Below are 13,407 nucleotides of genomic sequence, written 5' to 3'. Positions count from 1 at the left end.
GCCTCCCTGCCAGTGAGCATTAACTATTACAAGTGTGGAGTCTCATTCTTTTGGAATTTAATTATTGTTGGAGAGTTAACTTTTTCCTGCTGTCTCTATCTCTCGCTTTCTCTCCTAATGCCATCTTTCCCTCTCTTTAATTTGCATTTTGCATATGTTTTACAATTAAATAAATATTATAATTGCCATTATGGAAATGTGGCTGCAGGATGACCAAGACTGGGAACTGAATATTCAAGGATATTCGACATTTAGGAAGGACAGGCAAAAAGGAAAAGGAGGTGGTGTTGCACTGATAATAAGGGATGGGATCAGCACATTAGTAAGGGAGGATCTCAAGCAGAATCTGTTTGGTGGAGCTGTGGAACAGCAAGGGGCAGCAAACATTGGTAGGAGTTGTTTATAGGCCACCAAACAGTAGTCATAGTGTGGAGCATGGTATTAATTAGGAAATTAGAGAAGCATGTAGCATAGGTAATACAGTGATCATGGGCGACTTCAATCTGCATATAGATTGGGTAAACTTAATGAGTACTAATGCTGTGAAAGATGAGTTCCTGCTGTGTGTTAGGGATGGTTTTCTAGAGCAGTATGTTGAGGAACAGACTAGAGAACAGGCTATTTTAGATCCAGTATTCTGTAACGAAAAGGGCTAATTAATAATCTTGTTGTAAAAGAACCTTTAGGGGTGAGTGACTATAATGTGATAGAATTTTACACTATGTTTGAAAGTGAGGTAATTCAAACTGAAGCCAGGGTGTTAAATTTGAACAAAGGAAATTATAAAGGCATAAAGGACAAATTGGCTGAGATGGATTGGGAAAATATATTAAAAGGTATGACTGTATATATGCAAGGGCCAGTCTTTAAAAAATGATTATAGTTTACAGCAATTATACATTCGTTTTAAGGCACAAAAATACAAAAAGAAAAGTCAGTCAACCGTGGCTAACAAAAGAAGAGAAGTTTGATTTCTGGTGCAAAATTGTGATGCTTAAGTACCTACCTAGCCTCTCCCTTTAACAGGAGATACTCCTTGTGTACCATATACAAGATGCGCTGCAGTAATTCACCCATGTCTCTTTCAACAGCACCTTCCAAACCTCATTACCACCTAGGAGGACAAAGGTGGCAGATGCATTGGAACATCAACATCTGCAAGGTCCCCTCCAAGCCACACATGATCCTAATTTGGAACCATATCACTGTTTCTTCACTGTCGCTGTCAAACACCTGGAACTCCGTTTCTAACAGCACTATCAGAGGACCTACACCAGTTGGATTGCAGCGGTTCAAGAAGCTGGCTCACTGGCACCTTGTCAAGGGCAACTAGGGATGGACAACAAATACTGTCTGTCCCCCTGATGCTCACATCCCATGCAAGAATTTTTTAAAATGGGCAATTTGGCTAAATGGGATCTGAGATTAATTCAAGTCTGATTATCATTGCATATGCATAGTTTCTGTCTTTATTGTTCCAACAACCTCTCTAGGTTATCTCATCCAAACAAAAACAGGAAATAAATGCGTTTTACATGTTCTTAAGATGAAATCAGTTGTGATTTGTTTTTAGTGTGACGGACCTCTCAAACTTTTTGAACAAATATATGAATAGATTTTTCCTAGTACTGGTGTTAAACTGTTTAGATGCCTACAGTACCTCAAGTGAGTACTCCTTATGAGCCTGACCATTAATAGTAGATTATAAAGGAGATGGTAGCATAGTGGTAATGACACTGGATTAGTAACCTTGAGGCCTCGGATAATACTCTGGGGATATGAGTTCAAATCCTATCTTGGCAGCTGATGGAATTTAAATTCCATTCAATTAAAAGAAAATCTGCAATTGAAAACTAGTCTCAGTGATGGTGACTATGAAACTATTGTTGTTTATTGTAAAAACCCATCTGATTCACTAATGCTTTTAGGGAAATCTGTCCTTACCTGGTCTGGCCTACAGGTGACTCCTGACCCACTTAAGTTCTGCTGAGGGACTATGGGCAGCTTGGGGCTACATTAGAAAACACAACCACAAAGGTAATAATCTCTGGATTTCTACCTGAGCCACATGCAAATTGGCATAGGGTAAATAAGATTAGAGATGTAAATGCATTCAAAGATTGGTGTGGGAGAAATGGGTTCTGATTCATGGGGCACTGGCACCAGTACTGGGAAAGGAGAGAGCTGTTCTGTTGGGAAGGGCTTCATTTTAACCATTCTGGGGCCAGTGTCCTGGCAAATCGTATAACCAGGGTTGTTGATGGGACTTTAAACTGATTAGTTGCAAGGGGAGGTTCAATTGAAGGGAAGTTTAAAAAATCAAAAAGAAACGAGAGCAGAGGTGTGTGGTAGTGAAGAGGTGAATGATAATCAAAGTGTGACAGGAAGGGGCAGAAAATATAAGCAGAAGAGTGCAGCAGAAATCAGAATCAGAACGAGCAATAATGGTAAAAAGTCAAAGCTTAAGGCTTTTTATCTGAATGCACGTGGCATTTGTAACAAGATAGATGAGTTGAAAGCACAAATAGAAATAAATGAATATGAATTGATAGCTATTACAGCAATGTGGTTGCAGGGTGATTAAGACTGGGACCTTAATATTCAAGGATATTCACCGTTCTGGAAAAATAGGCAAAAAGAAGGTGGGGTAGCTTTGTTAATAAAGGAAGGTATCAGTGTGGTGAGTAGTGATATAAATGCAATAGATCATGATGTGAAGTCAGTTTGGCTGGAAATAAGGAATAGCAAGGGGAAGAAGTCACGGGTGGAAGTCATCTTATAGGCCCCCAAAGAGTTGCCTCACTGTAGGACAAAGTATAAATCGGGAAATAATGGGGGCATGTAAGAAAGGTGCTACAATTGCCATGGGTGATTTTAATTTGCTCAATGACTAGACAAACCAGATTGGCAGGGGTAACATGGAAGACGAATTTGTAGAGTGCATCAGGAGTTGTTTCTTAAAGCAATACATTGTAGAACCTACCTGAGAATGGACTATTTTAGATCTAGTAATGTGTAATGAGGTTGGGTTAATAAGAGATATTGTAGTTAAGGATCCTCTAGGGGGGTTAGTGATCACAACTGGTAGAATTTCAAAATCAGTTTGAGGGTGAGCAACTTGGGTCTCAAACCAGAGTCCTCAACTTAAATAAGGGCAGTTACAGAGGTATGAAGAAAGAGTTGTCTAAAGTGGCCTGGGAAAATAGATTAAGGGGAAGATCAGTGAATGAGCAGTGGCAGACATTTAAGCAGATATTTCATAACTCTCAGCAAAAATTGATCCCGGTCAAAAAAAAGGACTCCAAGAGAAGAATGAACCACCAATGGCTAACAAAGGTGGTCAAGGAGAGAATCCAATTAAAAGCTAAGGCATACAAAGCGGTGAAAAGTAGTAGTTGGCCCGAGGATTGGGAATTCTTTAGGAACCAGTAACGGATGACTAAAAAGCTAATAAAGGAGAAAACTGATTAGAAAATTAAATTGGCAAGAAATATACAAACAAACAGCAAGAGCTTCTACAGGTATATAAAAAGAACAAGACTGGCTAAAGTGAGCGTGGGACCCTTGGAGGATGCGACTGGAACAGGGGGGAACAGGGAAATGGCAGATAATTTAAACAAATATTTTGCATCGGTCTTCATGGCGGAGGACACTACAGACATCCCAAAGATATCAAATAAGCAATGAGCTTATGGGAGGAAAGAACTTGTAACAGCCTCTATCACGAGGGACAAAGTATTTGACAAACTAATGGGACTAAAGGCCGACAAGTTGCCAGGGCTTAGTCTGCATCCAAGGTTTTAAAGGAAATGGCTGCAAAGATAGCGGAGGTATTGGTTGAAACATTGCAGAACTCACTGGATTCTGGGAGGATACCAGTGGATTGGAAAACCGTTAATGTGACACCCCTATTCAAGAAGGGAGGGAGACAAAAGCAGGAAGCTATAGGCCAATCAGCCTAACATCTGTCATTGGGAAAATGCTAGAGTCCATTACTGAGGAAGAAATAGCAGGACATTTAGAAAAGCTTAACACAATCAGAGTCAACATGGTTTTGTGAAAGGGAGATCACATTTGACAAATTTGCTAGAGTTCTGTGAGGATATAACAAACAGAGTTGATAAAGGGGAACCAGTAGATGTAATGTATTTCGATTTCCAGGAGGCATTCGATAAGGTGCCACATAAAAGGTTATTGCACAAGATAGGATCTCACGCTATTGGGGTTAATGTCTGAATGGATTGAGGATTGGTTAACACACAGGCGACAGAGAATCTGCATTAATGGGTCTTTTTCAGGTTGGAAAGACGTAACTAGTGGAGTGCCACAAGGTTCAGTCCAAGGGCCTCAATTATTTACTATCTATATTAATGTCTTGGAGGTGGGAGCAGAGTGTAATGTAACCACATTTGCTGATACAAAAATAGGTGAGAGGGCATGTTGTGATGAGGACACAAGGAATCTGCAAGGGGATATAGACAGGTTGAGTGAGTGGGAAAAAACATGACAGATGGAGTTTAATGTAGGAAAGTGTGAGGTTATGCACTTTGGCAGGGAGAATCAAAAGGCAGACTATTATTTAAATGGAGAGAGACTCCAAAAAGTGCAGCTCAGTGGGATCCAGTGTTCTTGTGATCCAGTGAAACACAAAGTTAGCACGCAGGTGCAGCAAGTAATTAAGAAGGCAAATGGAATTTTGGCCTGTATTGCTAAGGGATTGGAGTTTAAAAATGGGGAAGTCTTGTTACATCTCTATAGGGTGTTGTTGAGGCTGCACCTGGGGTGCGGTGTATAGTTTTGATCCCTGTATTTAATTAAGGATATTCTGGCATTGGAGGCAGTTCAAAGAGATTCACTAGGCTGATTCCTGGGATGAAGATGTTGACTTATCAAGAATGGCTAAACATGCTTGGTCTTTACTCATTAGAGTTTAGAAGAATGAGGGGTGACCTTATTGAAACATACAAGATTCTGAGGAGGCTTGACAGGGTAGATGTTGAGAAGATGTTTCCACTAGTGGGGGAATCTTGAACTAGGGGGACATAGTTACAGAATAAGGGGACACTCATTTAAAATTGAGATGTGAAGTAATTTCTTCTCTCAGAGGGTAGTGAATGCCTGGAATTCTCTACCCCAGAGAGTTGTAGAGGCTAGGTCACTGAAAGTATTTAAAATGGAGGTAGATAGATTTTTGAAATATTGGGAAGTTGAGGGCTATAAAGAGCTGGCACGAAAGGGGAGTTGAGGCCTGGGGCAGATCAGCCTTGATCTGATTGAATGGCAGGGCAGGCTTGAGGGGCTGAATGGCCTACTCCTGCTCTTATTTCTTATGTTCTTATGTTCTTAACTCTTAAGTGCTCTTGAGGACAATTAGGGATAGACAATGAATGCAGTCCTTGCCAGTAATGCCCATATCCCATGAAAAAAAATAAAATTGAGTATGTGATCTATCGAAACCAAATTTTCCCAAGGTCATCACTTAGTTGTGCCTGTAAGCAGGTGAAAATTCTAAATAATTTCCTGCCCCTAGACCAGGCGTATTTGGAACCATCATGAAACCTTTCTTTCACTGGCTGACATAATTTAAAAGATGCCTGGCCTTGAAACTAGAATCTTCTTTGCCAACATGGTTCAGTACCAGGAATATTTGCCTTTGAAGCATCAGGGTACTCTTTCCCAGCTAACATTTTCTTAACTTTCAAATCATGCCTTCTTGTCCTACAATTCTAATTCATTTTCAGTTTTGAGTTGCTTGGAGTTTGTTATGTTTTTTAAACAATCTGATTTCCCTTCCTTTTACTATATATTTATGTATCAATATTACAACTTCTTTAGCATCAATTTTATTCATACGCCCATCTTTTCTTTGAAACACCTTCCCACCCCATTTTAAATGTTATTCTTTTCTCTCTGTTATCCTTACACTGTTTTCTCAACCTCTGAAATCAAAGCAGCCTGCTATTTTTGCGAATTCAATTTATAACTATTTTGTACACAGGAACAAAGTAAGTTTGTGGTACTGCTCTGCAATCTTCATTCCATTCTACTGGAGAAGCAATGAACCTCTATGCAATAAAAACAAAAATGCTGGAAAAACTCAGCAGGTCTGGCAGCATCTCTGGAGAGAGAAGCAGTGTTTCAGGTCCGTCTGACTCTTCATACGGATTCAAAACATTGACTGTTTCTCTCTCCAGAGATGCTGCCAGACCTGTTGCGTTTTTCCAGCATTTTTTGTTTTTATTTCATATTTCCAGCATCCACAGTATTTTGCTTTCAACCTCTTTACAATCCCTATCAAATGATATGGTTGAGGCTGCAGAATTACACAAGATGGAGCACTGGAAGAAGTGAGATTGTATGTTGCAGAAAACAGTCATAAATCTTAAACTTTTTGAAAGTAACTCTTCTTGTATTCTTAAGCAAAAACAAAAATAGCTGGAAAAACTCAGCAGGTCTGACAGCATCTGCGGAGAGGAACACAGTTAAGGTTTTGAGTCCGTATGACCGTTCATCAGAACTGAAGAAATATAAAAATGTGGTGAAATATAAGCTGGTAGAGGAGGATGGGACAGGTAGAGCTGGATAGAGGACCAGTGATAGGTGGAGGCAATGAAGAGGTTGCCAAAGATGTCGTAGACAAAAGGACAAAAGGACAAAGGTGGTGATATTATCTAAGGAATGTGCTAATTGTGACATTAAGGGTAGAAAGCAGGACAAACAAGTGACAAATGGCTCTAGTGAGGGTGGGGTGGGGGGAAGGGATTGAAATGGGCTAAAAGGTGGAGATAAAATGATAGATTTAAAAATAAGTGGGAAAAGAAAAATATATTTAAAAGATATAAATTATTGGAAAAGGGGGGATCGGAAAGGGGGTGGGGATGGAGGATAGGGTTCATGATCTGAATTTGTTGAACTCAATGTTAAGTCTGGAAGTCAGTAGAGTGCCTAGTCAGAAGATGAGGTGCTGTTCCTCCAGTTTCTTCTTCAATTCTTTCAAGGCATGAGTGTTTTGGATTAATTATTTCCATATATTAATGTGGCAACCTTTTTTTATTTGTTCATGGAATCTGGGTGCTACTGGCAAGGACTGTGTTTATTGCCCATCCCTAAATGTCCTTGAGCATATTTCAGATGGCCTTTAAGAGCCAATCACATGTTGTGGGTCTGGGGTCGCCTATAGGCTAGACCGGATAAGAAAAGTAGGTTTTCTTCTGTGAAGACCATTAGTGAACCAGATGGTTTTTAATGAATCTTGTAGATTCACAGTCACCATTATATTTTATGACAGATTTATTTCATTCACTGGATTTAAATTCCACAGCAGCTGTAGTGGGATGAATTGAACTCATGTTTCTGATCATTACTACAGGTCTCTGGATTACTAGTTCAATAACATAATTACTAAGCTACTGTATTCCCAACTGTATATATTAATATGATAGTCATATATTGGTGAGGCCTGATTATGGAATTTATATACTATCATGGCATGGTTTCACTTAGAATGAATATTTATGAACTAAGAGTAAGTAATTTGTTTATATCTTTGTTGCCATATATCTATAATTCTGTCTGAGGTTTACACTGACTAATTCACAACACCCTTAAAGAAAGTCTCATTACAATGATTATAAATAGAAATAATTGCACTTTGACAAATATAAGCCTGGAAAATCATTGTCAAAAGCTGGAGATGTTGTCCCATGCATTTTATTTACTTGAAACAATAAGCTAAACCACACTTGCAACTTCCTTCTACACTTCTGTGTTAAAGTGAGGTATCCTATTCCTTTAAGAGAATGCAATTGTACTGATCATGTGACAGCACTGAAGAATCACTGTACAGTGTGCGCAACTGGGAACTGGAAGTCTAGTTCTGGAGGTTTCTGAGTGGGCACGTATGATCTGGTGCTCTGCCGTACGTCTAAATAAACTATCACTGTTTCTTCTTACATGAGTCTCTCCCCATTATTGATTGCAAGCAGCAATTGATGAGAACATAGGAAGGTTAGAGTTGGGTTGGCCAACAAACTCATTTACCCAAGTGGCGATGAGCATAAAGAACAAAAGAAAATAAATTTCAAGACGGGTGAGCAAAGCATTGGAAAGAGCATCTGTAAATATCTTGTAAAAGAGTCGGCAGCCGGCAATTGGAGCAGAAAGCAGTGCTGCAGTTTAAAATTTTTAAAAAACCCTGCAGAATCGTGAGGATCCCACTAAACCACAAAAAGAATGCAAAACCCAGCAGAGAAAAGCTGACAGGAGCAGAGACAGAGTTAAGAAAAAGGTGACTGCTCTTAAAGCAGCAATACAGTTAAATTGGTAAATACATGAAAAATGGCTATGGGCAGAAAATTATAAGAGACCCCAGACAGAGAGCAACTCCGTGGTAAGCCAAACACCTAAATTATCATTATCTGGAAAGCCAACCAGAAGTGCAGTCTCCCTGCAATTGTTCATGATGTTGCAGTTCAGGTGTATTGATCCATTTAACCCCATTCCAGATGACTGGTCTCAGTATGTCAAATGTCTAGCATTCTTTTTTTACCGCTAACGACATTGCAGGGGAGGAGTAGAAGAGGGCGATTCTTTTGTCCTCATGTGGAAGCAAAACTTATGGGCTTATTCCGCAGCCTTACGTCACCTAGCATCCCAGACTCGAAGACTTTTGACAAGTTAATAAAAATTGTACAGAGCCACCTGAGACCAAAGCCCTCAGTTACTGTGCAGCGCTTCAAGTTCAATTCAAGGAACAGGCTTCCAGGGGAGACAATAGCTGACTACGTACCCATTTTAAAGGCACTAACTAAGCAATGCGAATTCGGAATGCCCATTAGTGATATGTTGAGAGACCGGCTGATATGAGGGATTGGTGATGATATTATCCAAAAGCGTTGCTAACTGAACCTAGTCTAGACTTCAGTAAGGCATTAGAATTAGCTACCAGAATGGAGAGTGCTGTTAGAAATTCCAAAATTATAAAAGATACACAAAATGGCGCCGACCATCTGGTTGAGAGGGGTAATTCAGCAACAGCAGGCGCGACAACTTCAGACTCCACGGAAAGGTGAGAAACACTCTCTAGCTCCAGACCATTGGAAAACAACTGCAGTGAAAACCCACAAAATGAATGAAAGAAATACGCCCAGGCCTCCAATGAGCGAACGACAACTGAAACAAGTCGAGTGCTTTTGCTGCCATCGCTATGGCCGCATAAGGCGGCACAGACGAGAAAGGCTAAAACAGCACTATCAAGGCAGAAGGAAAGATCGTGAAATATGCCTCATGGAAGAGCCAGAAGAAATAGAATCAGATATCCATTCATTATATAACCTCAAAGTGGGCAGAACTAAGCTAATCCAAGAAGTCTTTACACTTAATGGTCAACCCATTAAGATGGAAGTTGAGATGGGAGCGTCCATGTCTGCCATTGGAGACTATACATTTAGATATCTGAGTAAACCCATCCTTTGAAGTTAGAAGTTTCAGACACAAAGCTGAGGACAAACACGGGCAAAGAAGTAAGACTGAAAAGGTTATGTCAAGTCTTGGCGACATATGGAGATCAATCTGAAAGACTGCCCTTGTTGGTGGTGGCTGGAGAGGGCCCCAGCTTAATAGGCTGAAACAGGCTCCAAAAGATTAAATTGAAATGAGCCGAAACTTTTCAAATTACAACTAAAGGTTTACAGGAAATATTGCTAAAGTTTGCTTCCATTTTCAACAACGAATTAGAAAGGATTTGAGGGCAACAGGCCAGGATCCATGTAGACCCAAACCTTATCTCCAGTTTTATAAGAGCCAGACCAGTGCTTTATGCTCTATGGGACAAAGTTGAAACCGAACTGGACAGGCTGGAAAATTGGGCATCCTACAACCAGTGCAGTTTCCTGAGTGGGCAGTACCCATCGTACCTGTACTGAAGCTGGACCAAAGCGTGCGTTTGTGCGGTGACTATATGTTAACTGTCCCTAAGGTGGCCAAACTTGATAGACACCCGATACCCAAGATTGAGGAATTATATTTGAAGTTGGCAGGGGGCATCACATATTCAAAATTAGACATGAGCCATTTCTACCAGCAGGTAGGGTTGGAAAAGGAGTCTAAGGAATTTGTCATTATTAATACGCACTGAGGATTGTATCAATACACACGTCTACCCTTCAGGGTCTCCTTGGTGTATGCTCTTTTCCAAAGAATGATGGAAAACTTGCTCCAAGGATTGTCCCGGGTTATCGTTTATTTGATGGTATATTGCTCATGGGACTGATTGATGATGAACACTAGCAAATCTAGAAGAGGTGCTCAAACACTTTGCACAAGTGGGAGTATATTTAAAATGAAAGAAGTGTCTATTCCGAGCTAAGAAGGTAGTTTACTTGGGGCACAAGGTCGATGCGCAGGGCCTGCATCCTGTGGAAGAAAAAGTCCAGGCCATTCGCGAGGCACCTGCCCCGAGAAACACCACAGAGCTTAAGGCCTTCTTAGGTATGGTAAACTACTACGGCTGATTCCTCCCAAACCTCTCGATAGTGCTGGCCCCATTGTACAGCCTGCTTAAGAAGAACCAGAAATGGAGTTGGCAAGCCCCACATCAGGATCCCTTCCTGAAAGTGAAGCGATTGTTAAAATCATCGGCCTTGTTAGTCCACTTTAACCCGAAGAAGGAATTAATTTTAACATGTTTTGCGTCCCCTTATGGAATAGGGGCTGTCCTTTCACATTGGATGGCTCCAAAAGATCTATGGGTTATACATCTCAGTGTCGCAGAGTGATGATATTCCCATGTTGAAAAGGAGGGCTTATCTATCATAAAAGCAAAATACTACAGATACTGGAAATCTGAAATAGAAACAAAAACTGCTGGAAAAACTCAGCAGGTCTGACAGCATCAGTGGAGAAAAGACAGAAGGCATCTTCTGCATATTGTGTTCGGCATCTGGAAGTTTCATTAATATCTCCACGGTCGCCATTTCCATATTATAACCATCCACTAGCCCCTACTGGGATTATTTGCAGAAGATAAAGTGATACCATCTATTGTATTGGCTCAAATCCAGAGATGGGCACTACTGTTAGCCGCCTATGAATACACTTTTGTTCACCGTTCGGGAACTCAAATCACACATGCTGATGCACTAAGCCACCTTCCCCTGCCAGCTAATAACAGGGAGGCTCCAATTCCCCAGGAACTGGTCTTAGTGCTAAATCTTCTGGATTCCTTAATGCCAGCAGGTGCAAAAGCTCCCCCCTTAGCACCATCGCACCCATGGGAATGGCCGGAGCAGCCATGGATGTGCCTCCACGTCAATTAAGTGGGACCCTTCTTGAGCACAATGTTCCTTTTACTGATTGACTCCCACTCCAAATGGATGGACGTCCATGAAATCTGGTTGTTCGCATCAGCTGCCACCATAGACCGTTTGTAGCAGAGTTTTGCAGGGCATGGGTTGCCGACAGTCCTCGTGTCTGACAACGGGACCGCATTTACCAGTGGGGAGTTCCACAGGTTCCCGATCCTTAACGGCATTACCCACATCAAACCTCACCCTACCACTGCTGAACGGCATGGCTGAGCGGGCAGTCTAAACCTTTAAATCCAGGATGAAAAAGATGGAAGGGGATTCCATCAGCATGAGATTGTCCCGGTCCTTGTTTGCATACTGGACCATGCCACACATGACGACCAGCATTGTCCCTGCAGAACTACTAATGAAGAGACATCACTGCATCCACCTGACCCTTATCCGGGCGAATTCAGAGGGGAGCGTGGAGAAAAGCCAAGAGGCGCAGAAGACCAGGTACAATGGTCATGGTTGCGAAAGAACTTTCACGGTGGGAGATGCGGTCCTCGCAAAGAACTTTGGAAATGGGCCCAATTGGCTGTTAGGTAAGGTGAGTGCAGTAATTGGACCCCTCTCCTATAATGTATTGGTAAATGGCCAAATAATTAGATGACATGTGGATCATCTCCGCAAAAGAACACCAGTCCCACAAGAAGAAATACAGTCTTCATCTATGCTTGAGTTTATGCCGCATGTATAGGATAGGTCACATGATTTGGAAGCACCGGTGGGGCCTGTGGGAACTGAGGGGGTCGGGGAGACAAACCTGCCAATTTCTATCAAGGAACCCAGTGGACAACTGTCCCCTGAAAAGGAGGTCTCAGGAAAACCAGCCGAGGTTATTGAACTGAGATGCTCAACAACCAAGAAAGCCTCCTGAGAGACTTGACCTGTAAATAGTTATTGTGTAAATAGTTAACGTGTTTTAAGCTTGTTGGCTGTACTTATAAGTAAAGGGGGAGGGATGTGGTAAAGGTATCCTGCCCCTTTAAGAGAATGCAAGTGTACTGATCATGTGACAGCATTGTGGATGTGGGAAATCACCATATAGCGCGGGCAACTGGGAACTGGATGTTCAGTTCTGGAGGTTTCTGAGTAAGCACTTACGATCTGGCGCTCTGCCCTATGTCTCAATAAACCTTCACTGTTTATTCTTACATCAGCCCATCCCCGTTATTGATTGCAAGCAGCAATTGATGAGAACATAGGAAGGTGTGCAGTTAGAGTTTGGTAGGCCAACAAACTCATTTATTCAAGACGTAAAAACTTCAATTACAGATGTAAACTTTAATAAAAATTTTTGAATGTGTCAATAAGTACCATAGAGTATATATAATTTCTAAATATCAACACCTGCAGTATTTTGCTTTCATCATATAATTTCTCGGTGTCTTTTTGTTTCTACAAATGCATAATTTTTCTTGGAGGGGGTGTCCCTGGATTTGGATGCGCCATCGATAGACTTGTGAAAATTGAGTTGGTAGGATGAGAAATGTCTTTTCCTGTCTCATTTTATGTCAGAACTTGGTTGCTCCTCATTGATGCATCTAAGCGGAAGCTAGTTAAGTACAGAGGAAGAAAGGAATAGGAGGATATGTTGATAGGGTGAGATGAGGTTGGGTGGGGGAAAGCCTCAGATGATACATAAACAGTGGCACAGACCTTTTGGGATGAATGGCCTGCTTCCAAGCTTAAATTTCTATGCAATTTGCTCATGCCCAACTCACGTCTTTTTAGTCACTTCATTGTGTCTACACAGATCTGCTTTAATTCAAAATGACTTATACTGCCATTTTACTAACAAGAAATTGGCTCTTGAGTTATTAGCCTTGGCTCATCACACTCTCACCTTCTGAGTTACAGAGATTGTGGGATAAAGTCCTACTTCAGATATTTAAGTCCATAACCTAGGCTGACACTTCAGTGTAGTTCTGAGCGAATGCGACACCGTTGGGGGTGATGTCTTTTGGATGTGCTGTTAAACCAAAGCTCTGTCTTTCCTTTGGATGTGGGGAGTTCTCTTGGTGTCCCACAAAAACATCACTGAACCACATTATCATAC

The sequence above is a fragment of the Carcharodon carcharias genome, chromosome 23 (genome assembly GCF_017639515.1).
Source record: "Carcharodon carcharias isolate sCarCar2 chromosome 23, sCarCar2.pri, whole genome shotgun sequence".
In the NCBI taxonomy this organism is placed as follows: domain Eukaryota; kingdom Metazoa; phylum Chordata; class Chondrichthyes; order Lamniformes; family Lamnidae; genus Carcharodon; species Carcharodon carcharias.
This window is presented reverse-complemented; position numbering follows the sequence as displayed.